Source organism: Condylura cristata, unplaced genomic scaffold, assembly GCF_000260355.1.
Source record: "Condylura cristata isolate star-nosed mole 26May11 unplaced genomic scaffold, ConCri1.0 scaffold00013, whole genome shotgun sequence".
Lineage (NCBI taxonomy): Eukaryota > Metazoa > Chordata > Mammalia > Eulipotyphla > Talpidae > Condylura > Condylura cristata.
Window position 1 is genome coordinate 41,032,099 of NW_004567114.1, and position 27,424 is coordinate 41,059,522.

Below are 27,424 nucleotides of genomic sequence, written 5' to 3' on the forward strand. Positions count from 1 at the left end.
TGTACTTCTTCAATCCACCTGTTCTGCTCCCCACTCTGTCTCTGGTGAATTGTCTCACCACCCCTGCACCTCTGGGTACCCCAGTTCTGTATGCATAAATAAATCTTTAAAAAAGAAAATTAGTAGAGGAAATGTCAACAGGCACACAACCTTACAAATACAGGTCTAACTTTGTACATTAAATATGCTTTATGTGCATGCATTATTTATCACTGTTTCCTTTTAGGTATTGACTTATGTGAGCTCACTAGCATTTGAAAGTTTTCTGGATTTTTTGAAAAAAGAAATGACATATATGAATCAAGATTATGAATTATATAAAACAAGCTACCAAATCAGGGCAAAAAGGAAATTGAAGTTATTCTAAGGAGTTTTCCCAGGAATCTTTTAGAAAGAAAAAATGAAAGTCAGTCTTATTATAGATAAAACCACTTAGCTACAAAAATTTCATGCAACAAATATGACAACCTCTATTTATATGAATGTTCCTCTCTTTTAAGGTGATTACTAGGAAAAAAATTGTTTACAGTGCTATCCTGCAGTAAATGATATTAGAATTCTTTCTAATATGCTATTTCAAAACAACTAACCTCCCTACAATATAATGAAAGGGAAAAAATTTTCATAAGTAACATTTTAGGACTCAGTAAATCCTCAACTTCAAGTCAAGGATTATAGAACTAAATTATATCTTAGGGGTCAAAAAAGAAGGCAGTTGAAGGACAAGGGACCATCTCAGAAAGTAGAAGGGACTACTTACAGAAAATCCACCCAACTTCAATCTCTGTTCCAACTATTTTTATTCACTTATATATTTATATTTTTACTTTTTTGATATATAAGATTGTGCTAGTTTAAAGTGCACTGACTTGATGTAAGTATGTATTGCAAAACCATACACAATGCTATAAAGTTAACATTCGTTATCTCATGTGACACAAGCTACACAACGTCTATCGTCTGACAGATTCTGGGTAGATCAGGAAAAGCTCTGAAAAATCAGACTTTTCACTGCTAACTTATGTTATGACCTCCCTTTTTTGTATAATCATAATATCAAAATATTCTGAACAACTTTCAGCTTCAATTGGATTGCCTCAGCCACATAAGGCATTGCTTGGCCCTGACAAGCAAGCACTGCACCAGGGTGAGAAATTCCTCTGAAGTCAAAAGTGACTTGACAACTGGCTGATCAATAAAAGCAAAAGGGTTGTTTCTGCAAAGTCTCTCCCACTGCCAGATGGAGGAAACCCCAAATCTTATCATTCTACTATCTCACCTAGCCTTCTATTCAGCTTCTAAAGAATTACTCAAACTTCCTACTGTCTGGCCTTTAGATGTGGAAATTCATCCAGGTTGCCTGTTTTAGAGCTAGTCAGGTTTTCTACCTGCTACACTTCAAAGAAATTCACAAAAGTCTTCTGGCTAGTCTTTCAGGATTCTACTATCTAGTCTTTAGATAAGAAAATTCACCTATGTCTCCTATTCAGAGCAAATTACGATTTCTACTGTCTAGACCTCAAGGAAACTCACTTACAAACCTTTTAACAAGTTTCTTCAAAGAACTTTTCTGAAATTTGATTTTCAAGAAATTTCTTCTTCCTGCCTCCCAGGATGTCTCAGGTAGGGAAAAAAAAAAAAGCCATTTAAGTAGTAGATAAGGTTTAAGGGACTTTATTTTAATTAATCTTCACTATAGTAATATCAGTCTTAAACTTTGTGCATCTATGTACCTGTTTTTAACCTTGATTTATTTTAGAATGTTATAATTTCAAGTAAAGGTCCAAAGGACCCCAGACTATTCTTAGAAAAAAGGTGATTGTGATCTCAGCCCATTTCATATACTAATGTCATCCCTCTGCCTTCGTGAAGTGTATAAAATAAACCTCTGCTGAAGGCAGAGCAGGAAGACTTGCACCCAACTCCGACTCCCGTGTCTTCCTCACTCCCGCTTCCCTTTACTGCCCAATTTTTGGAATATCCACACGCCGAAGTCATTCCCACCTTGAGACCCTGCCTGTTCTGCTCTCCAATAATCCGTGATCAGGGACAATATCTCCGGCACTCATGTAGTTACAATTTTCCCCCTGTACTATTAAAAGCCACTCTTAGCAATTTCTAGAAATGTCAAATATCATTACCATGCTTTATATACATCCCCAGAAGACATTTACTTATCTTATAACTGGAAACTTATACCTTTTGATTAATTTTCCCCACTTTCCTAGTACTAACTCCCCACTTAAGCATCTACCATCTTTTCTCTGAATTTTCAATAAGTTTGGTATTTTTAGATATCACATATGAATGGAACCATAAAGTATTTTCCTTCTCTGACTCTCTTCAATTGGCTTGAGATTCATTTACAACTTTTCTTTGACACTACCCTACCAGTGAACAGAACAAAAAATATTGCATAGAACTCAAGCGCATTAATAATAATTCACCAGCTATATAATTAGCAAGTATATATTTTACATTTAAAAATTAATCCAAACAAAATAATTTGAAGTACTTTGATTTGGAAGTCTTAGATTATTCTCTTTGTTGTATTTGAGATTATGTGACATTTATTAAAACTGTACCAAGAGTCCAAATGGCCAATAAAACTACAATTTTATAATTTTTGACTTTATAGAACAGATTCATAACTTGAATTCACCTTAGAGCTTTCTATAATGACAATAATAAATATATAGAACTTTTTCTAGCATAAAACATGTCCTGTTTCCTGCTTGGCTAAGGAATATAAAACTAGACTATTTTCTAAAGCTACCATAACTTCCAAAAATGCTTTGATAAAAATTGGAGTATTTCATTTATCTTGCTTACTTTGACAAGATCTGCCTAATAGTGATGAAGATATATACATTCATGTTTTCTTCATTCATTAATTTATAGATACTTAGATTGTATCTATATCATTGCTATTATAAATAGTGCTGTAATAAACACAGAAGTGCAGATATTTCTTTAACATTGATTTTACTTCCTTCAGAAATATACTCAGAAGTGTAATTGCTGGACTGTATGATAACTGTATTTCTAATTTTTGAGAATCTTTCATACTCGCTTCCACAGTGGCTACACCAAGTTTCATCTTTCTGCTCAACCTTACCATCACCTATTATCTCTGATTATTTGATGTTAACCATCTAACAGGTGTGGACTGAGCTCTCATTGTGGTTTGGATTTGCATTTTCCAGATAACTGGTAATGTTAAGCAGTGCTTCATGTACCTATTGACTACAATAGGTCTTCTTTAGAAAAATATTCATTTACTTCCTCAATCCATGTTTTTAATCTTTTATGTTAAAATATTTTGACTTTATAAAGTTGATTTTTAAATTTATTCATTTTATTGGTAACATTGGTTTACAACACTAAACCAATAGTAAATGGTTTAATATACCTTTTCAGATATATTACCCCTTACCTATCACCAAGGCATACATAGTCTGCCATCAATTGATATCAACCATTTTATTGATAGTGGTATTTTTTTTCTGTTATTTATGGTATAAGACAGTTGGTATGTGTTGTCAGTTATCCCAATATCATTTTTTAAAGAAATAGCCCTGCCCCATTTGTAGACTCTTGGCTCCTCTGTCATCAGTTATTTGACCACACATGTGTGGTAATATTTCTAGACTCTTGATTCTGTCCCATGGGTCTCTGTGACTATCTTTATGTCATGCAAATCTTACAAGTATTTTTCTCTATTTCTGTGGGGGGAAAAAATAGAGCATTGATAGGATTGCATTCAATCTGTAAATTGCTTTGGGTAAGATGGCCTCTTCAATTTTTGGAAGCAGTTGAGAATGTTCAGTATTAGCTTGGTTTTGAAGGTTTGGTGGAAGTCATTAGTGAAACCATCTGGTCCTGAGCTTTTGATTTTTGGAAAATTTTGACTGTTTCAATTTCCTTTCTGTAATAGATTTGTTCAAGCTTTGTATTTCTCCTTTATTCAGTCTTGGCAGGTTGTATACTTCTCAAAATATGTCCATTTCTCCCATGCCATCCAATTTGGCATAAAGCTATTCATAGTTGTCTCATGATTTTAGATGTCTAAGATTTCTGTTGTAACTTCTCTTTCATTTCTGATTCTTTTTATTAGAGTTTTCTCTCCTTTTCCCTAGTAAACCTAGCTAGAAGCTAGTCTGTTTTGTTTGTCTTTTTAAAGACACAGCTTTTGGTTTCATTCACTAATTTATTTATTTTTTTTTGTATTTCAGTTCTAATTTCTACTATATTATTATTATTTGTTTTCTAGTGGCTTTTGGCTTCACTTTCTCCTGAGTTATTTTTTAACCTTCATCAACTTTGTATTTGACTTTGATTTGTTCCAATTAATGATACCTACATTAGATGTCAGCAAAAGGGCTTGTTAATTTACAGAAAGAAAATTAATAATATTCTCATATTTTTTCCTCATTAAATTCACATTATTGGAGTAATGATTGTTTTAAATGGGCATAATTATTAGTAAGAAAAATGTTCACATCAACCTTAAACCTTAATGACTCTGATACATTTTATTTTCCTAGAAATTATTTAGGCCCACTTGGCGTGAATTTCAATTTTCATGTAACCATATTTATAGATCATTCTATGGCAAACACAAAACAAAGTAACATAAATGTAATTATTAGGAGGAAATATATACTATCCACTACTATATTATGTCTCTTGAGGTTATTATCTGTGATATGCTACTCTTTGATGTCACCTTAAATAAATACTTCTGAACAATATAATGTCCTCTATGAAATGTTTACACAGAATGACTTTTTTAACATAGTTTTATATTATCTGAAAACCCTTTCTATTTATTTTTCGTTCCCATAAGTTTTTTAATCTTATAAACACTTAGCAGTTTGATGAGACCCAGTTAGGTATTCCTTTCTTCTATAAAGGAAATAAAATGACATAAAATGAATAAAAGTATTATGTGCAATCATTTCTTTGGCATCCATTTACACTTCAGCACTTTCAACCTGCTATATAGTCTTCTATAATTACACTGAAAAATCATTTTAAATCATGAAACCAGAAGTTGTTTTCTTTATTTCTAATAATTTTAATACCTTAAATGTATCAATATTGGGGGAATAAAAATAAAAGGGCTTCACAAGCATATACAATATTGTTTTTATCCTGGACTAGCCAGGTAAATAAACTTTATTGATATTTTGAAATCTCTCTATGTCTAGGTTTCTATCTGAAATATATTGATACAATACCCATACTTCAGATTTTTTGACAAAATTAAATGAACTAATGGATGTCAAGCAAATAACCCAGGGCTAAAAACATATTATTCATATATTTCATGAAATTAGTATTACTAGAGAATGCATCAGCAAATGGTGTTCTAAGATTCTTGTTTCCTTAGAAATGTAAAGATTGAATTAATTATTAAAAGAATGAGTTTGTAAAGATTGAATTAATTATTAAAAGAATGAGTTTTAGATAAGTTAAGGTGAAAAAAATTCTACTTATAAACAAGCAAGATTCTAGACCAGACCAGTGGGATGGAGGGTTTGGGGGGAAGGGCTAATTTAGAGCGATTTTAATTAAATGCTATAATAAGGGGTTTAAATTTTGTCTTGAGACAAGAAAGAACTACTGAAGTTTCCTTTTTGATAGGAGTTGAGGGGGGACTATTGAAAATAGTGATTAATACAAGGGAAAAAAATGAACAGTATGATTTGGAGATTGGAAAAAAGCACACAATGGAAACCAATTAAGGGCTTATCACAATTACACAGACATGACCTTATACAATTTGGCCTTCATTATTTGCTGTGAGAAATGACAATAAAGAAGAAATTGTTTCATGATACAAATTGATAGCATTGATATCTGGTAAACTTTTTTGAAATGCAGAAAAGGAGGTTTCACAAACAATTTGGAGTATTTTTGTGTCTTGTGATTAGGAAAACAAAAAAAAAGTCTAAGATAGAAATTATAGAAATCTGATGTAAATACATAAAAATTCTATGAAAATACTTTGCCACATGAATCTGGAATTTGAAATAAACACTGGTTGATGACTCGTAGGGGAACAAGTAAATGCTAAAATTGAGAAAGGTGCCATAATTCTGATAGTAAAGTACAACAAGAAACAGAGTAAGAAGTGATTTCAAGATGAAAGGGATAAAGATGATCATGATAACTTTCATTGAGCATCCAGAATATTCCAGTCACTAAGCCCAATACACAATATATCTTATTTAATGTGTCAGCAGTTCTGTGAGGAACTGCTGTATTTACATATATTAATACATCTTGTGAAGATTTTTCCAGTGTTCAAGAAGTTAGCTTGAACCCCAGACTGAAAGCAAAAGCCTTTCACTTTTCCACATTTTAAATACCGAAAGTTACCATCAATTGGAATGGCACATTCCAGCAGCGCAATTGAAAACAACTTAGCAATCTAGTTCATGGGCCCTCCCGGGTGGTGCAGTGGGTTGGAGCTGCAAAGCTAAGCCAAGCCATGAAGAGTGGCCTCTTCAGTGTGAGTTCGATCCCCACCCCAGAGGTGACCCACAGGTGCAGCAGACCTATCCTGTCTAGCCCGCTGCTCCCTTCAGCAGTGTACTTTATTGATCTGCCTGTTCTGCTCCCCACACTGTCTCTGGTGAATCCTCTCACCACCCCTGCACTTCTGGTCTGTACCCTATTTCTGTATGCATAAATAAAATATTTTAATAAAAGAAATCTAGTCCATTATGCCTAGTCCAACTCAAGTCGAGAGAACTGAGGTAAAAGGATGTTTTAGGGCTTTCAGAAATTAGAGCAGTTCTTAGGTACTATTTTGCCTCTAAAAGCCAAGAGAAATGGGCTCAAGCGAATCAATCATAAACACAAGAGATGCCTACAGAAGAGTAGTGTTTGGTCCCTATTAGAACACTTGATTGACTGTCAACTTGATGCTCTGCCCCTGTGCCTACTGATGAGAAGGAAAAGGCACTGGGTAATGGTTTATTTCCTGGGGGACTGATGAGCACTGAGAATACTGTGATACCCTCTACTAGTGTTCTGTTTCCTACAAATAGAAGATTAAAACTGAAAGCCAAAGTAATCTGGATATTTAAAAAGGAGAATAGATTCATTTGATGCCAACATTGGGGGGCACCCAGCAAAGACCCTTAGAGGGAAGAGATGTGAAGATCACCATAGGGATGCCAGTATGGAGTGACAGATCAGCCCCTCTCTATGTGATATGCAGGAAATCTATCTCCAACTGATGTAGAGAAGCCTGGGAGAAATGTCGCCTGTCACTTTAAGTTGATAACCACACACCTAATCAGACTATGGCTCTTTCCAACAAGCTAAACCAGATGGATATTTTATATATTTCACTATTTATTTTTGTTCCCTATGTATGTGAATAAAAATCTAAAAAGAATAGATCCTTTGAATTTATACTTCAAGCCCCAAAACAAGGGTAGTTCTCATCAGCATAAGCAGAGAGAAGAGATTAGGCATTTCAAGTTTTTAAGTACAAGACTTATTCTCTGTACTAAACAAAAGTGTTATGAAAACACAAAAGAACTGCAAAGTTATGAAATTATCAAAAATAACTAAAATGATTTATTCACACTTAGATGAAGGTAGAACTCAATATACCTGCAAGGTAGTTTTTATATCACAAATCTGATAAATTTTTTTAAAGATTTATTTATTCTTACAGAACTGGAGTACAGGCTAGAGGTACAGGGGCGGTAAGAGGATTCACCAGAGACAGAGTGGGGAGCAGAACAGGCAGACTTACAAGTACACTGCTGAAGGGAGCAGTGGGCAGGTCAGGAGAGGTCTGCCACGCCTGCCATGTGGATCAGCTCTCTGGAGGAACTTGTGCTGCAGTGACTTCAGAGAGCTTCATAATGCTTTAACCCATTGTGCCACCAGGGAGTGCCCATAAATCTGATATTTAACTATTTAATAGATATATTCCTTATAGTCAAGTTGTTATAGTTTCTATTTATAGAAAACTTATTTTCTGTAAGTTTCCAATTTCTATAAATATTAACCTATTTCCATTTTCTCTACTACTAAGGCATTTTTCTCCACATGACAATTATATGTAAAATACTTTAATAGGTTTAAGTTGTTATTAATTCTTCCATTCTAATAAGTTAATCCTGTATAAATTAAATTTGACTTTATATATTAACTTGAAGTTCATGTTTAAAAACTCACTATTTTTAAAGGAAGTTTGACAGAGCTATTTTAAGGTAGATTGGATGCAGAGAGTGATAAGTTATTTAACTGTACATTTGAAACCAATGTAGGAAAGTAGGAGGTTAATTTCCAAGGGTCCCTTCCCTTCAAACTGTAAGAGTGTTTCTAAACATGAAAATCTAAGAAAGTTTCTTTTAAGGTTGCCCAATTATCAAACAGGTAGCCCATGTCTCCCAGTTCTTATATTCTGTTTCAATAAAGTTGAGTTCAGAATACATCCTAGCTTGTCTTTCAATAAAGTTGAGTTCAGAATACATCCTAGCTTGTCTTTCTTACTATTTTAGTATTGAATAAAATATTTTTAACTTGTGTAACTTTGCCAGTGAATTTTTTCTGACACTGCCATTACTTTCTCTCTAGCATTTCCTAAATTATGCAGTAAAAAGAATATTAGTGCAAATTTAGCACTTATCTGTGTGTAAACATATTCAATCCCTCCCAGGCTGATTCCAACGAAATCTTTAAAAATATATACACAAAACTGTGTTTCTGTTCTATTTTATACATGATGGTAATGTTTATAATACAAATTTAGAGGAAAGATATTTTTGAGAGGCAGGGAATTGCTAGCCATAATAATCCACCTCATGCTTAATATAGTATACTTTACTTCAACAGTGTCATGGCATTTTCTTTCCCCTAACAACTGTGATTTGACTGATTGACCACTGTACACTTGACTCACTCCCCACACCTGTGGAAGTGCTCCCTTCTCTCCTCCCTCCTTCCTTCTTTTTCACCCTCTTTTTCCATGGGGATTCCCGGTACTACTCAGTCCTGGGCCAGCTCCTCTTATTTTCTAGCTTGTACTGGAGGCTCTGATGGAGTGAGCACCTCTGAGAGGAGTCCCTTCTCCACCAACTAAGAACTGCAGAAAACAGTATCATTCTCTTATTTCATCTTTAAAAGGAAATATTTTTATATGCAAACTAGTTCTAATGAAAAGAATTATTAGGAAGTAATCAATAGATAACTAACTTCTTCTGCTGCTGCTTCTTTGGGAGAGGTATTATGTGCCTAGTAAATATCTAGGACCTCCCTGGTGGCACAGGGGTTAAATCTCAGCACTATGAAGCTATCCCCAGTCACTGCAGCCTGAATTGAAGACTGGCCAGGGAGCTGACCCACATATTGCACAGCAGCCCTCTCCTGTCTTTCCGGCTGCTCCCCTCAGCAGTGTATCTCAGTAAACCCACCTGTTCTGCTTCCCACTCTGTCTCTGGTGAATCTTCTCACTCCCTGCACCTCTGGCCTATATCCCAGCTCTTGTATGAATAGATTTTTTAAATAAAATAAATATTTAAGTTAGTATGATATTTTCTTAGTTTATTCATTTGTTATTTATTTTCTTACATTGCTGTTCATTTTTTGTACAATATTCTATGTCTCCCCTCAGGTGTAGTCCCCACAGCTCTCCTACCATTAGACCCCCGCCCTTGAACCATGTTGATAATCCCTTAAGCTCTTCCCTTCCCCCCCATCTTGACCTTTGTCTCTCTCCTCCTCCTCACCCCCCACTAAATGCCTCAGATCTATAGTATGCCTGTAAGTTTTGCCTTTTTCAAGAAAGGAAGCATTTTAAAAATTATCCCAAAGAATTTTTGACCATTTGATATATACTCTATATAGTGGGGAAAATAGCAAATTAGTAAATGTACATTTGAGACAGGAGCAGAAGAGAAATTTCACATACAAATGCACTCAAGTTCACTTTCATGTAAAATTGACACATTAAATTCTAATTTGCAAAGTAGGGAAGAATAAAGCTTATTGAAAATCTTTAATAACAGTGGTTCTTGAGGTTATTTATTTTAAAGTCAATTATATCAACTCATTTATAGCAGTTATTTACTTTGTTTTTTTGTAAATCCAGTACTTGGTTATTTTTTACTCAACATTTTTATAAGTTAGTGTGATTGTTCATGCTGTTCTTTTCCTTCTACACACCAATTTATACTATTAAAAATAACTGTCAAACCAGAGGTACCACCTTTCAAGTTTTCTCTGGCAGCTGACAAAAATATGTTTTTACCAGCAATTTAACAAGGCCAACACCTGGCACATAGATTTTGCACTTGAGGTAACACAAAATGCTGTATTTATTGACAAGATTTTCAAGAATTCATAAAAATAACCCTGAAAAAAATCATATCTACATGAGTGGATGACTAAATATTTCCTTTAGATATAGGTAGCATCTGACTAATTGATTAGGCTAATAGAGAATGATAACACACATTTTAGATATGTACTGTTGATAGGAGTATTTAAAATCATTTGTTAGGTAAACACTATAATGAAGTATTGAGTTAAATGCCTAGTACACAGTGTACAAAACTGGGTTCAAATTTAGGTTCTTTATTAGTTTAACATCTTGAGCAAAATAGCGATTCACTCTACACATAGAATTCCTCATTTACAAAGTTGAGATAATGACAACTCCGCCCTAAAGCAATATTGTGAGGACTAATTAAAAGCTATGTAAAGTGCTTAGTGCAATGTTTGACACACAGAGAACAATAAATATCAGCTGCAATTATCATGTGTTTTTTTTCCCCCCCCATCATTATCACTGTCATCCCAAACCTGGAACTTAATTCTAATCCAAACTGGGTCTATAACCTAATAATTTTTGTCAATATCCTCATATATTATCTTCAATAAACTGAAACTATTACTTTCTTTCTGTTCTTCCAGTGTTCCAGACAACACACACGCACACACACACACACACACACACAGATATATATACCCATTCTATGCAGAATCATGACATGACTGATCCCAAACCTACCTTTAAATTCATTCACCCACTCATTTTGGAAGTATCTTGGGAGATAAAACAGTGCATTTTAGATATGATTTTCATGGTATATTTGAAATCGGGTTCCTTAAATTCTCAATAATGAGAAGTAGTGGAATCTTTCAACTTTGTAATCTTCATTTTAATGCCATCCATAAGTTCATTATTAGTTTGAAGCATAAAATGTTAAGCAATAATAGCACTTCTACTTCTAGTATTAGAAGAGTATAGCACAGCAACAGTGCTGCAGATAACAACTGCATTTGAGAAAAAAATTATAAAACAAAAACAACTTACTATCTGAGGCTCTGGATAATTAAAAAGTCAAAGCAGATTTTAGAAAGTGGTCTAACTATGAAAGAAAGCATAGGTTGTGCCTTCAATTTGTTTAGCGTGTGGATTGATCATAACTGGACATGACACCAGGTATCTGAAACTATTTTAAGAATCTTCTCCATTGCTAACATAATGATCTAGCTAAAAAAGGTCTGAAGTAATCATCACTGTGAAAAGTTGAGATCAGTGGAAAAGAATGAGTCTTTTCCTAAGATTCCTAAGAGGAATCTTAGGTTATAGCTGTAAAATCTGACCCACCAATTCTCTGATTCCTAAACAGTTAATACACAGGCAATAGTAAAATCAGTTTGTAAATAGGCTCTAATAAGACATAGCAGGAGTGATCAAATGTGCATGTGAATATTGCCATGTTAATTTCCTGTTAAAACAAATCATGACCATGTTGTGGTGTAATGTATATAATATAGATTTGATATTCAGCTTTTTCATGATAAAATAATTGATTGCAAATAACCAAAAACATGTCACTCTTTCTCAATGGAAAATATAATAAATGGAGGTCTACTCCAAGGTGAGCCATATATTGGCATAACCAGATAAAAATGTTAGAGCAGTTAATATAAATGTGATCAATGAGATAAAGGAAAAAATAATTTCAAAATGAATGAACAGAAAATATTTAAAAATTAGACATTTGTAAAACTGGAGCTTCAGGAGTGGAGTTTCAAAATATTTGAAGAAATGATGGTCAAAATCTTCCCAAGTCAAATGAATGTTATAATTTACAGTTCAAAAGAAGTAGCAAATTTCTCAGAGAAATGTGAAATAAAAACTTGCCCAGCCTTTCCCAACGGAAGAAAACATTCTACACTGTGGTCTCTCAAAGAAATGGCTTTTGGAAGTCAGGCAATCAGTAGTTTTAACTCAAGTATGTCTCATAGTGGGTCCAGTGGGTCCCCAAATTTATCTTCTGGTATTTCCCCAGTTCTAGAACACATACTGAAAGTGGTATACTTAGCTGCCAGCAGAATGCCCACATTGGTTCCCTGCCATGTGGAGTGAAGGCTATCATGATGGAAAGGCCAAGTAAAAACCACTAGAACTGTCTCCATCTAAGAAAGCAGTTAGCCAAAAGTAATACCACATTCCTAGAGGGGTTACAAAGGTTGGTGATGTCACAAAGTTGCAGGATACAGCTTTCCATCACCTCCCTAGTCAACCCACCTGCTTGGCATTTGTAGAAATCATATGGATCTAAGAAATGACAGTGGGTTATCATAAGCTTAATCAGGTGGTACGTGACTCCAACCACAGCTGCTACAAAAGATAGTATTTTCTTATGATACTTATTAACACTTTCCCGATATCTAGTATATGGCTATTGATGTGTGAAATGTCTTTTTCTCCAAGCTTGTTAGCAAAACCCACCAGTAGCAGTTTTTTGGAGTAATGTTTTGCAAATAGCAGTATGTATCCTGCCTATTTGTCCAATAAACAGTTATATTTCTCTTAAAGTAAAATTCAAGAGTCCAGGAATCAAGGGGTAGAAATGATAAAGACATCGCTCACTGTTACACTTAGTGATACACTAGCAGAAGTTTTGTGTCCTGTTAACATACCTCATGCTCTGCTGGGCTATATGTCTTAACTCCAGAGGGAAAAACATTATCAGGAGATGAAATGATGATTCTATTAAACTAGAAGTTAAGACTACCATCCTGTCACTTTGGGTTCCTTAGACCCATGAATCAAAAGACAAAGAAGGAAAATACTGAACAGACTAGGGTGACTGATCATGACTAAAAAGAGGAACTAGGTTAAGGTCGACAGAAAATTACAACAATTCAATCCAAACACAATTGCTATTGGTCCAAATCATTAAGGACTAAAGATTTGAGTTAACCTACATATAAAAAGCCACATTTAATTCAGTTGCTTACTGAAGACAAAAGGAATACAAAGTGACAGCACAAGCAGGGAGGTATAAATGTACATCCACATGACCAGTCACAGAAATGAAGACTATAATTGTCATAAGTATTCCTTCCTTATTTTGTTATTAATGCATTTGTGCACGGGTGTGTAAAATATCTGTTTTCATCCTCATTTATGTCCTTATCATGTAACAAAGTGTGTATTGCTTGTATTTCCTGACTGTTGAGTACTGTTAATTTCATATTAAAATACTTAAGTTACAGGATATCGAGGGGAAAAGTAAACATCATTCAAGGACTTTACCTGCTCTTCTGCAAAAGGAGTTGGAATGTTTTCCATTGTGCACATGATAATTGCTTCCTGTTTGATGGAATTATGATCATACTGTCTTCATTTGGAGACTGAGTATCGATTAAGAACAACAAAATGACAAGGTGTGAAATTGTGATGTTAAATTTTATGTGTCACCTTGACTAGGTCAAGGGCTGCCCACATGTTCAGTTAAACATTATTTCTAAGTATGTCTGTGAGAATGTTTCCACATGAGATTTACTTTTGAGTTCGTATTCTGAATAAAACAAGATTGTTCTCTACCAATGTATGCATTTCCTATTGGATTTGTTTCTTGGGAGAACCCTGAATAATATTGTAAAAGAGCAAAATTGATTCATATTCCACTATTAACTACAAACAAATCATAAGGATAATATAAAACCACTATTTGAAATAGTTTAAAGAGCCTATAAATATAAGGAAAATGTAAGATATCACACTAAAATCTAGAAAACGATGCTGAGAGAAATTAAAGACCTAATACAGAATGATACCATGTTCATAAACAAAAAGTTCAGTAGCATTTAAATATTAATTTTCCACAAATAGATCTGTAAATCTAATGCAATTACCCCCAAATTCATATAAGCTTCCTGGAAGAAACTGATACGTTTATTATATTTATATTGAGATTTAAAAGTCCCAGAAAAGCCAAGGCAATTTGAAGAAAAAATGTTTGACTATTTTTTTTAATATTTTATTTATTTGTACATACAGAACTGGGGTACAGGCCAGGGGTGCAGGGGCGGTGAGAAGATTTATCAGAGACAGAGTGAGGAGCAGAGCAGGCTGACTGCCAAAGTACACTGCTGAGGGGAGCAGCAGGCAGGTCAGGATGAATGGGGTTCGAACTCATGCTGAAGTGGCTTTAGCTTCTAACTGCTGTGCTTTAATCCGCTGCGCCACCAGGGAGGGACCTTGACTAATTAAGATTATAATATAAAGCTAGAATAGCCATGGCTGTGTGTATTATCATAATAAAGATCATACAAATCAAATGAACAACTAGGATACAAATATGAAGAATATATGTATCGATATAAGGCATATTTTAAATATATTTTATATAAATATGTATGAAAAAATATATTGTTAAAACATTTTCCGTCAAGATTTCAAAGCAATCTTTTCAGGAAATTGTTAAAAATATCAAAAAAATGCAGAAAAAACTGGATAGCTATATGAAAAAAATCAAAGTTGATCTTATACTATATATAAAATTAATTCAAAAAAGGTAATATATCTAAATGTAAAAGTTACAATTATAACACTTCAATAAAAAAAATCTTCACAGCCTGAAATTGGGGAAGATTTATTTGATAAGAACCATAAAATAAAATACTGAAAATTGGCCTATATTAAAGTTATCTTTCTCTTGAAAAGACATCATTAAGCAAATGAAAAGAAAGCCACAGAATGGGAGAAAATATTCACAATGCCATATCTTACAAAGGACTTTTATCCATAATTTATAAACTCTTCTAGTGGGCAAAGGATTTTAATAGCAAACCATGTTCAAAAAATAAGATAAACGAAGAGCAATTAAGAAAATGAAAAGATGTTCAGCATGATTAGTCATCAGGGAAATGTAAATTTGAGCCATACATGATACCATTATATAAACATTAGAATAGTTAGAATTAAAAAGCACACAAATACCACGTTGGCAAGGATGTGGAATAATTGTTACTCACTCTCATTTATCTCTGTAAAATAGTAAAACATCTTAAAAAAAAAGGCCATATCTGAAAAAGTTATCTATGTATCTAGTATCAAACTTAGTTTTTCCATTCCTGGTTATTTGTCAAAAGAAATGAAATCATATATCTATGCAAACATGTGAAAACAGATGTTCATAGAAGCTTTATTCTTAACATACAAAACCCAGCAAAATTCCAAATGTCAGTGAACAAGTAGATAAATAAAATGCCCTGGTGGTGCAGCGGGTTAAAGTGCAACACTGCAAGTGAGCCAGCTGCTTCAATGTGAGTTCGATTCCCAACTGGGAGGTGATCCACATGGTGCGGCAGACTTCTCCTGACCAGCCCACTGCTTCTCTCAGCAGTGTACTTCATTGATCTGCCTGTTCTGCACCCCACTGTCTCTGAGGACCCTACTCTGTCTTGGTGAATCCTCTCACCACCCCTGTCCTTTGGCCTGCACCCCAGTTCTATAATACATAAATAAATAAAACTTTATAATGTTGAATATTTATGAAAAGGAATGAAGTTCCAATACATCCATTTACTTAGATAAATCTGAAATTATGTTCAGTGATAGAAGCCAAATACAAAACATTTATAGAAAATGTTAAACAAGTGCAAATAAGTTTAAAGTGATTAAAAGCAAATCAATGGTCCTCTCAGGTCTGTGGTTAAGGACACTTGGAATGCAAAGGAATACATGGCAATCATCCTCCAAGATGGTCTACAAAAATGCCTGCTTCAGGGGTTCACAATCTTTTGGAATTCTCTCCCAAAGCTATGGTCTATATGCAAGTAGGAAATGGCAGAAGGAATATGTCATTTCCCAACTAGAAAAGACAGAGGCCACGCATTAGGCTCCCTTTTGGTCTCGCTCATGGGTCTCTCACATTAGTGGGTATAAGCTGGCACATCCCCAGAAATTTCAGGCCACAGGTAAGATCTGAGTCACCCTGGCCATGGACCACCCAGGATGTCAGGTTTTACATGACTGTCACCTGGGCAATATTTTGAGCAACTTCATCAGAAAGTCTGAAGCACTAACATCCAGTTAAGGTGTTCTTAAATTCTATATCCACAAAAATGCGAAATAATAGTAGTTCAAAGTCACTAAGTTTGGGGGTAAGTGTTACATAGCAATAAATAAAATAGGATGGTTGTTACTATCCAAAAATTTTAAATAGCATAGTTGCACTGGAACATAGGACATTGAAAATAGTTTTAGCAAAATTTAATCCATTATTTATAAAATGTGATGTGAACTTTGAGGAGGCTATTACTGGGAACTAAGGAATGTGAGGAAATTAGAAACTACAGAAAGGAGACATAATTGCAGAAAGTTAGCAAGACTACACCTATCGTAATTGAGAAAACAGAAAATGTACATAATTACCCAGGTGATCCAGTTTAATGTGGTATGAAGTCTATTAAAATCTATTGGCTAACTTCCTTACTTCCTTTTTTGGTTCTTTTATGTATAAAAAGTTGAATTAATGTACCTCTGGAATGCTCTTGATATTTTCCAGTCTCCAGATAAAATCATTGGCTTCACCAGCAATATTAAGTAGTAGGGGGTAGTAATGATATCATAGAAAACCCTCTGGAAAGTTTCAAAATATCAGTGTTTAAATATTAAACAAATATCTTATAGAAAATGTACCAAACATAAGAAAAGCAACCCAATATTTTTCTAGGCATTATATAAAAAATAAAACTCCTAGACAAAAAAAGTTAGAACTTTGTGAAAAAGCAGAGAAAATGAAAATGAAAATAAATTAATTCTTATCCTGAACTCATTTATTTCAAGTAAATGGAACTAAATTAAAAAGATCAATCACAAAATAAATAACATTAACTTTTAGCATTTTTAAACAGTTATGCAACTGTATATATAGTATATATTATTGAAAACAAACTTGTATATAATGACATTGTCATGTTTATTTTGGTTCCTAGTTATTAGGTTAACAGTCTTAGATAAAGAGACGTCAATCATTTTCTTGAACTAATATGTCACAGTGATTTGAGAAAAAATAAAATCTTTTCATGACATTTTAATTACCACATGGAATTTAAATGAAAATAGCATTCATTAAATTAATCATTTAATTCATTTAACTTAATTAGTATCAATTTCTTCTAACTATGCAGTAATGATAGGTCACAGAGCTTGAACTTGCAAATAACTATATAACCATACCACACAGAGAATAATTTCAGGAAAGACCATGATCAAGTCTTTATAAATTATCATACACTTGGATTTTCTATCATCTAAACTTATCTGGAAATAAGAGCTAACCCCATTCACAGAGATTGTGGAAGGAAAACTGCCCATCATTGTACTTGTTAGGTGCTTACTTTATTGAAGGAATTATTTACATTATTGCAGATCTTCATTACACAGAAAATCTGAGGTGAGTTTAGTTAGAAGACTTTATATTTACTACTCTTCCTGCTGTACTTTAACAGGAAAAAAAAATAGTAAATTATTTCCTTTACTTCTTTTCCATTCTCTCAAGTTTCCTAAGAACTGTGCATTCCTGACCACTACCCACGGTGTGCTACTACCCCCAGTTCTAACAATCCCAAATGTCCTCTGGGATTCAAAATAATCCACCTTTTCCATTTGAGCATCACTATCAAAACATAGAAAAGAGAATGAAGCAGTGTCTACTTTCCTCAGTGATGCACAAAATAATACTGAGAGTTTCAGGAACCCTGAAAAGTTGGTATCAATCTTAAGGAAATTCCTTACCAAAGAAGACATCAGTATTTCCCTTTTGTCCTTTTTGTTTAATGGCTTGACACTAAATGGGGAGATCCTGCTGAAACTGTATAGTTTGATATATAAACATTGGAAAACTTTTTAAATCTGGCTATGACTTGGCGTGAATCTCATGGCGAGGAACTAATAACTCAAAGACAATAAAACACTTATATGATTTTATTTGATAATAGCCAGGTTAACTCCTATAACCCTGTAAGTTTTCAGCAATTCCTCATAGAGATCATTGACACAAATGTCATGTATTTCCAGTTAGCTATGCTAGACCTTAATTGTCTGATGTCAAGAAATCTTTGTTGCATGTAAAAAGAATGTGATAATTTCTTTTTGCTATTAAGAATGCCAGCAACTTTCTTGCAGCTTCTATATTAGTAATATCTTGGTGTCAGGTAACACTAATCAATAATAGCAGTCTTTCCCATTGATCCCTTCTCAGTCTCAAAATCCTCACCACAGTACTTTAACAAATCTCCCTCAATTTATTTTAGTCTATCTGTAAAATGAAAACTGTAGTTACTGATCCAAAAGGTAGTGGCAAACAAAAACAAAGATTTGTTTCTTCTTAAAAAACAGCACATTTTAAAAACTCATTTTCATTTGAGTTTCAGAGAAACCTTGTGTTTTATTAAAAAAAAATCTGTCTTGGCCCTCCCTGGTGGCGCAGCGGGTTAAAGCACAACACTAAGAGGCTTGAGTCACTTCCACATGAGTTTGATTCCCGCCTGCCCCGGAGGTGACCACATGGCGTGGCGGACCTCTCCTGACCCGCCCGCTGCTCCCCTCAGCAGTGTACTTCTTCGATCTGCCTGTTCTGCACACCCCACTCTGTCTCTGGTGAATCCTCTCACCATCCGCATCTCTGGCCTGTACCCCAGTTCTGTATGAATAAATAAATCTTTAAGAAGAAAAGTCTGTCTTAGTATGGGTGGCATTAAAAGAGACTGTTCAAATTTCCTGTAACCAGTTAATTGCAAAGACAGTTCAATGTAACTTCATTCTAAAAAAAAAAAACATACAATTTTCTAAGTGATAAAGCCCATTGTAAAATGTAAAGAAACTATGATGTACACTGTATATTTCCTCTGAAGTAGTAATAATAGTTTATATTATTTTACTGTTTGTGAATGGCTACATTATTTGTCTCCAAACAGCCCTGAGTATTAACTCTTGTCTAAATGAAGGATATTTATACAGTTTGATATGTAACAAGGATTTTAAGTGAATTTTCCAGTTAATCAAAAATACAAAATCTTCCTATTTTAACTAAGTAAATATGTTACTCCTGAATATAGCAGGAATCTCAATTTGAAAACAAGCAAGACTTACCTCTAAATTTTTAACTGTCCTGTGCTAGTTGCCTACATTAGAATTGTGATGTAGGCAGGACTACATGGGGTCTAATTGGATGAGGGTCACAGAAAGGAAATCACATGAAAACCTGACTTAGAACAGTACCTCAGGAGCAAAGAGGAAACATGACCTACAGCCCACCATCTACCTTCTTCAAGTTACTGCATTATATGGCACAGTCCTCACAGAGACCATCAGCAAAAAAAATTTAAATAATTTTAAAATGCACAACATTATAACATCAAAAACAAACTCAGGACCTCCCTGGTGGCACAAGGGGTTAAATCTCAGCAGTGTGAAGCTATCGACAGCCACTGCCACGCAAGTTTGATCACTGGCCAAGGAGGTGACCCACATGGCGCACCAGACCTCTCCTGTCTGGCCCACTGTCTCCTCAGCAGTGTATTTCAGACAGTCAACCTGTCCTGTTCCCCACTCTGTCTCTGGTGAATCCTCTCACTCCCCGCAACTCTGGCCTATACCCCAGTTCTTACACGCATAGATAAAAATAAATCTTAAAATAACAATTCTATAAAGAAAGAAAACTTGAGATAATGAGAGCCAAGCAGCTTTGGGAACTTAGGTAACAGAGCAACAAACCAAGAGAAGGGAAAGGACTTCCTCCCTTTCTCCATGGACAAGGCAGCATACTTGGGCCTCCATAGTACCACAGAGGGCATGGTAGAGACGCCATCACACATGTGAAACTTGACTTCACTTTACGCCTGCAGTGCTGACAGTGAGTAACTGTACTAGCAATGACAGAAGAGAGCAGCGGCAGCAGATGCAGGGAGAAGCATGGTTCTGAGTGGAGAACAACACAATCTGGCGATCCACAAATAAGGTGGAATGACAAGACCTGTCCCAGTTGACTGTTCCTGTATATGTGTAAGCCTCAATGATTTATCTTTTCTCAAACTGATGTAGCTTTGGAAACCTGGGTTGAGAATAGCTGAATTGATTAAATTTGTGTGTTTTTTAAAAGAACAGCCCCAAAAAACTGAATGACTGTTTTGATTAAATTGACTAAAGAAGTCCAGTAAAAATCACATTAAAAATGAATAAAGCTAATGGTTTCTTTTAACTGAATGATCTCCAATCAAAATGGCCTTACCAGAGATATATCCTTTCTTCAGCTTTAGGCTGAAGAAAAATAATAGATCTTGTTTGATTTCCATTTAGTAATTTATATGATGAACTGAGAACCTATCTACCTTTGTAGATGTTGAGAATAGAGTGGTGACAAGACAGAAACAGTGACTATTCTCATAAAATTCACATCCTAGTGGGAACCAAGTCAGCAAATAAATTAGATGATTTCAGGTAAGGATAAATACAAAACAAAAATAAAATTGGATGGCATGTAATGACTCGGAGGTAAGGTAACTACTTTTTATATTTTGTCCTCTGCCCCTAGTTTCTGTCACAGAACAGCTAAAATCCTTCAAATTCCCTAAGTGTTAAGAATGCCAGGAATATCTTTTGTTGTTTTTGAGCCCAGTTTGTGATACAAAATTCCTGAAACCTTTGTAAGTTCCTGGGTAATAGCAGTGTTTATTGTTCTAATGATGCAACTTTGGGTAGGCACCTGCCATGGCTCTTAGATGAGAGCTGGTCTCTGACTTCTAGCTTAGATTTTTCAAGCCTCCCACTGATTATCTTGAGAAAGAAGAAAGGGTGGAAATGAAGTAAACAGTTGATGATGCCTAGGTAAAGAAATTTCCATGAATAAAACCTTAACACTGGGGCTTGCTGAGATTCCATGTAAGCTAACATATTCATGCATTAGGAGGGAGTCAAACCCCAGCCTTATGGGCACAGAAGCCCCTGTGCTGGGCACACCCTCCCCCCACAATTTAGCCCTATATAATCTCTTCATCTGGCTGTGCCTCTGTTCCTTTAATAAATAATGATATTATAAATAATAAAGTGTATGCTTTAATAAACTAGTAAACATAAGTGGACTTTATGAGTTATGTGAGCTGCTCTAGCAAATTAATCAAACCTGAGGAATGGGCATGAGATCCTTCAATTTGTAGCTAAACTAGACAAAAGGGCCACAGGACATCTGCAATAGAGTGGGTACTGTCTTGTGGGACTGAGCCCCGTAATCTGTGGCAGCCAACACTATCACCAGGTAGATGGTGTCAGAATTAAGTTGCAGGACACCCAACTGGATTAGCAGAGAATTACTTGATATGATGTAAACCTCACCACCTTTGGTGACCAGAAGTGTCAGGGAAGTGTTGCTTATAAAAGGGACAAACAGGAGGAAAGAACTTAAGCTTTTCTCATATAGCAAGAATATTCAAAAGAGACCTAAATTATGTAACAGAGCCAGCCAAACAAAAAACTGGGGAAGCTTACTCTGGTTAAGGAGGGGAGCCATGTACAAAGTCTGAGAGAGGAAAATCTAACATACTGAAGGAAGAAAAGAAGGTCATGACAGGAGCTTAGAGAGATGGTGAAGGAGAATACTAGGGTTATAAAGAGTCAGGGGAAAGATTACAGAAGCCTTGAGAGGTCATGATAAGTATATAGATTTCTTTCTGAGTATGATGGAAACCACAAAGGATTTGGAGCAGAGGAGTGATGTGCTTTTATTAGCCACTCATGTGGAGACGGGATTCAAGGAATGTGAGTAATATTTCCATTAAAAAAAAAAAACACATCACCAGAGTATACAGTGAAGACTGTAAAATTCACACTATGTTTGTCTTGTGAAGATAATTACATTTCTATATTAATGTCAAGAGTTTAATGACAATATTACTAACTTAGTAATATTAAGGAAAAGAAAATTACTGTTATAATTTTATGTTCTGATTTCAATGTCTCATTTATAATTATGCTAGACAATTCAATCATAAGATAATATTTATAAAAATTACAAAAGTAATTATTGTACCTTTAATTTTAAGGTCATCAAAACAAGTATCTTTGGCCCTCCCTGGTGGCGCATCAGGTTAAAGCACAGCACTGAGAAGCTAAGGCCATCTCCGATTGAGTTCGATTCCCGCCTGCCCCAGAGGTGACCACATGGCGTGGCAGACCTCTCCTGACCCGCCCGCTGCTCCCCTCAGCAGTGTACTTCGTCGATCAGCCTGTTCTGCCCCCCACTCTGTCTCTGGTGAAGCCTCTCGCCACCCCTGGGCCTCTGGTCTGTACCCCAGTTCTGTATGCACAAATAAATAAATCTTTAAAAAAAAAAAGTATCCTTTTGAGTTCAACATATATATAAAGTCAGTTTTACATATATTACATACACACGTTACATACATCTATCACATACATCTATTACTTGCTATATATTATTGACAAGATAAAGCCAATATTTTCTCAATAAACCTGTGTACTTGGAATAAATATAAGAGAAGGCAGTTAAGGTTTCATCCTACATGTTTTTATAATTTATAAGTTTCCCTGTATTTCAGGCTTTTGAATAGTTTGACCTGCCAGTTGTTAATTACTCACACCTATTTTTTTGTAATATAAAGAGACCAATAGTTTCTGAGGTAGAAAATTCTAGTTTTAATCTATTTTTCTACGAATGTAGACTTCAGTATTTATAATTCAGAAAACATTTCCCCTATCCTAACAGAACCAAAAATAGTAGTATCAGTAGTTTTGCTCTACTGATAATTTAAAAAATGTTTGTGGTTATTGCCCTAAGAAAATTATTAGATATTAAATTTCCTGTAGCTAGACCAAAGATAGATAAATCCTAGTTCTTTAAGTGACAATACAGTTTCAGGAGAGTAATTTCATAGGAGTAAAATTCTTGGTTTTTAAAATTAATTTATTAAAGGCAAGCATTGGTTTTCCTTTGAAATGTGGGAAAACAACTTTATAAATGTTGCCAATATTTCTTAGACTTTACTTCATATGTGAATAATAATTCATTGTGGTATCTTGGGGCAAAAAAAAAAGTGATGAAAGTGAAATGAGAATCATACATTTTTAATGTAGCTGTTTTATAATAAATTTTAAAGTGAAGTCATTCAAATTAATTTAAATTGACTTGCTTTGAAACATGAGTAACTATTTTGAAATCAAACTTGAGTGTTTATCATATCAAAGTATGATTTTAATGACATTTAAACCACAAGTAGAGAAACATCAGAGCTAAGAAAAATTATATTTTGATGTCTATTATTTCAAGCAATACAAAAATCAGATTATCATTCCCATTTTATAGATAAGGAAAAGAAAAGTAAAATGGTTAAAATACAAGTTGAGATGTCCAGTTTGAGTTTGTCTTTAAAATTTTTAATTATATGAAGCACAAATTTGCCATTGTGCCAAAATTTTACTACCTTATTCAAATAAATCCTCAGCAATATTTAAATAACTTTTTGTTACCTTGGTTAATATTTAAAATATTCTATTACACATTTTATGCATTGAAATGTTATACATCATATATACTAGATATAGTTTTTCAGTTGTTCACCTTTAGAATTAGTAAAAGTATAATATTCAGGTATTATTTATATTAATAAATAGGAAAATAATCTCAGTACAGCTTGTTAATGAAATTATATCAGGCATTGCAAAATAAATCAGTTCATTCAAGTAAGCATTATGCTGATGGTATAATCCATTTAAATCAAGTTTTCAATAATTCCAATAGAAAGATAATAAATATCCAACTGGAGAAAGAGAAAATATCCAGAGTCTTTTACTTGCATCCTTTCAAATCACCTCTGATCTGTTTTTTATGACAACTGAATTCATGAATTCTCTATGCCTGTGAAATTTCATGCTTTGAACTCTTTTTCTATCTTCCCCTATATATCTGCTTTGTTAAAAAGACTCCATGGAAACTTTACCTCCTTAAACCTTCCCTAAATCATATCTACCTTTTGGGCACATTTCAAATATCATAAGGCATATGTCATCAGTTGTTTCTCTTCTATACCCAAAAGCATTTAAAGTCATGTTGATATTTACACTTGTGAATTTAACCTTATAAAATGAAAATACACATAAATATAAGTCTATGTATATACAAATATAAAAATATCTCAATATTTTCTTTATATATCAACTAAAATTATAATCATTAAAAGTTATAAATACATGTATGAATATCTTGGTCCCTTCTAGACTATGTATTATTTATATTTCTAATATATTCATTTTACTGAATACAAGAATTTTTCATTGTTTTATTCACTGACATATCCCCAGTGACTAAAGAGTAACAGGCACATATGTGGGGTTCAACTAATATTTTGTGGGTCTCTAGGTAAAGGCTATATTATGCCTAAAGACAGAAAAAGAAATCTTCAGTCAACTCTAAGCAAGCCCAGGAATCTGAAGTTCAAACTTTTAAGATTCAGGGTTCTCAGAAATTTTCTCATTCTCACATCCAGGTGGGGGAAAGTTTTGTGTGTGTGTGTGTGTCTGTGTGTTCATTTGCAATATAATTTCATGATTACTCTTAATTGGATTTTCCAAGATGTGTGGTCTGTCTCCAGAATCCTCTGTGATGGGCTGGTCTGGGTGCTATGAACTTAAATCATTCATAGTCAAGTCCTTTCCATCCTTCTCTTAGTTAGCAATTGCTTACTTCTGAGTATAAAAAGCTTTATAAAAGTTTATAAAGACTCAGCCACATGACCTCCTATCTAATGGAAGTTAAGAACTGCATATACTTCTCACCTCTTATCTTGCTAAGGCTGCCATCTCCAATTCTTCCTCAACTGTCTCCAACTTGTAGTTTCAGAGCTAATCTTTAAGAAACAAAACAAGGGCCCTCCCTGGTGGCGCAGAGGGTTAAAGCACAGCACTGACAAGCTAAAGCCACTTCCTCATGAGTTAGATCTCTGCAGGCCCGGAGGTGATCCACATGGCGTGGCAGACCTTTCCTGACCCGCCGCTGCTCCCCTCAGCAGTGTACTTGTCAACCTGCCTGTCTGCTCCCCGCTCTATCTCTGGTGAATCTTCTCACTGCCCCTGCACTTCTGGACTGACCCCAGTTCTGTATGCATAAATATATTTTTAAAAATGAATATCCATTTATTCATCCATTCATTCCCTCCATGTTAGTATTGGCAGTCATACCACTAAATAGACCTCCTTAAAACCTGAAATCATTTATATCCATAAACTGACACTACAGGTTGAAAGCATATTCAGCTATTAACTTCTATTAGAAAGCCGGATAGGATATAATAAACACATTTTCATCTAACATTTGAAAAGAATAATAAACATACAAAAAACATAACTGGGATCTTAGTCTGGTTAGCAAGCTTACGATATATGATACTGAGGAAGTCATATAACCTCAACTTTGGAATGGGGCAGCTGAAATAGCACTATTAAGCTTTCTTTCTATAAAGTCTTATATGTTGCAACCCTGTATTAAACTTGGAGAAATTCTATAATAACTAGTTGCAAAATTCCTCATGCTCTGCATTTATGCATTCCATAATCCCTTCTTAGCAAATTAGTCTATAATATAAGATTACAGGGGTTGTGGTTGAAACAGACATGAGTCAAATCTAAAGACTCCTAACTATATGCTTCTAATTTAAGTCACTCGACCATCAACTAAAGATTCTTATCCACTAATTTTTGAAAGTTAAACTTCTCCACAAATCCATTCTGCTCCATAGAGTTCCATTGCTTTTACTAAATCCTGATTTTAAGGAAATGTCTTATGAAATCAAGAATCCCAATTCTAAACTCCTAGTTTTTCAATTGTCACTTTAATTTTTTTTTAAAGATTTATTTGTGCATACAGAACTGGGGTACAGGCCAGAGGCTCAGGGGCGGTGAGAGGCTTCACCAGAGACAGAGTGGGGAGCAGAACAGGCTGAATGTTGAAGTACACTGCTGAGGGGAGCAGCGGGTGGGTCAGGAGAGGTCTGCCACACCATGTGGTCACCTCCGGTGCAGGTGGGAATCAAACTCATGTAGAAGTGTCTTTAGATTCTCAGTACTGTGCTTTAACCCGATGCGCCACCAGGGAGGGCCTGTCACTTTAATTTTTACATAGCTGCTATCCCTGCCAATTGGAGATTCCATTGTCCAATTCACCTAGGACTTAAGTCATTAGAATTATAATGGATATTGTTGGGACTCCTTTGACAGAGTGTCCCTCTCTACAGACACTATTAGCAACAGTCTAGAAAATTTCACTACCTCCTTTTCCACCACCAAAGCTATACCTTATGGTAGCATTGGACTATGCCAACTTAACTAAATTGGAACTGTACTTCCCAGAATCCTTCTCCTTCTTTAGATCTTGGCTAGGGTTACCCATAAGATATTTTTACATGAGTTTTGGAAGAAGTAAAGCACAGATCATGTTTATTCTCTGAAGCTTGTGATAAGTGAGGAGATACTATAGTTTATGTGCTTTCTGACTCTCATAGTACACCTAGTTTACATGAAGTAGAAACTGATTGGTAGTTTTCTTAAGTCTAATCTAATTTCTAGTTTCTCTGATTCCTAGGCAGGGAATTTTTTTATTTTACATCATAATAAAAGATATACCTTTTACTTGATGCTAACCTCATCACTAAGGTGGGAGACTTGGTGATATTGAACGTAAACTTAAATTCCTATACATAGGTTCCAGTTTACAATGATTCTAGCATTTCTTCCCAAATGCCTAGGCTGTGACTTTATGCCAGACTTCAGAAGCAGAAGCAATAATCATATGTAAAAATTTTTACCAATATCTGTATCTATGATTGTGTAAATATAGTCAGCTCTTTCTAAATATCATATTTTGGATTTCTGGTTCTCAGTTCAAATCCTAAGTGACAATTTTCTTTCTCTCACTTTTGAAAAATTCATGGAATGTCTTCATCTTCTTTGTATGTATAAAAATAACTGAAAAGAAAGGCTTTGGTACAAAGATTGTAATGTTTAGGTCATTTTATTAAACTAACTTAAAAGTCTTGAAAGTGGGCCCTCCCTGGTGGCGCAGCGGGTTAAAGCACAGCA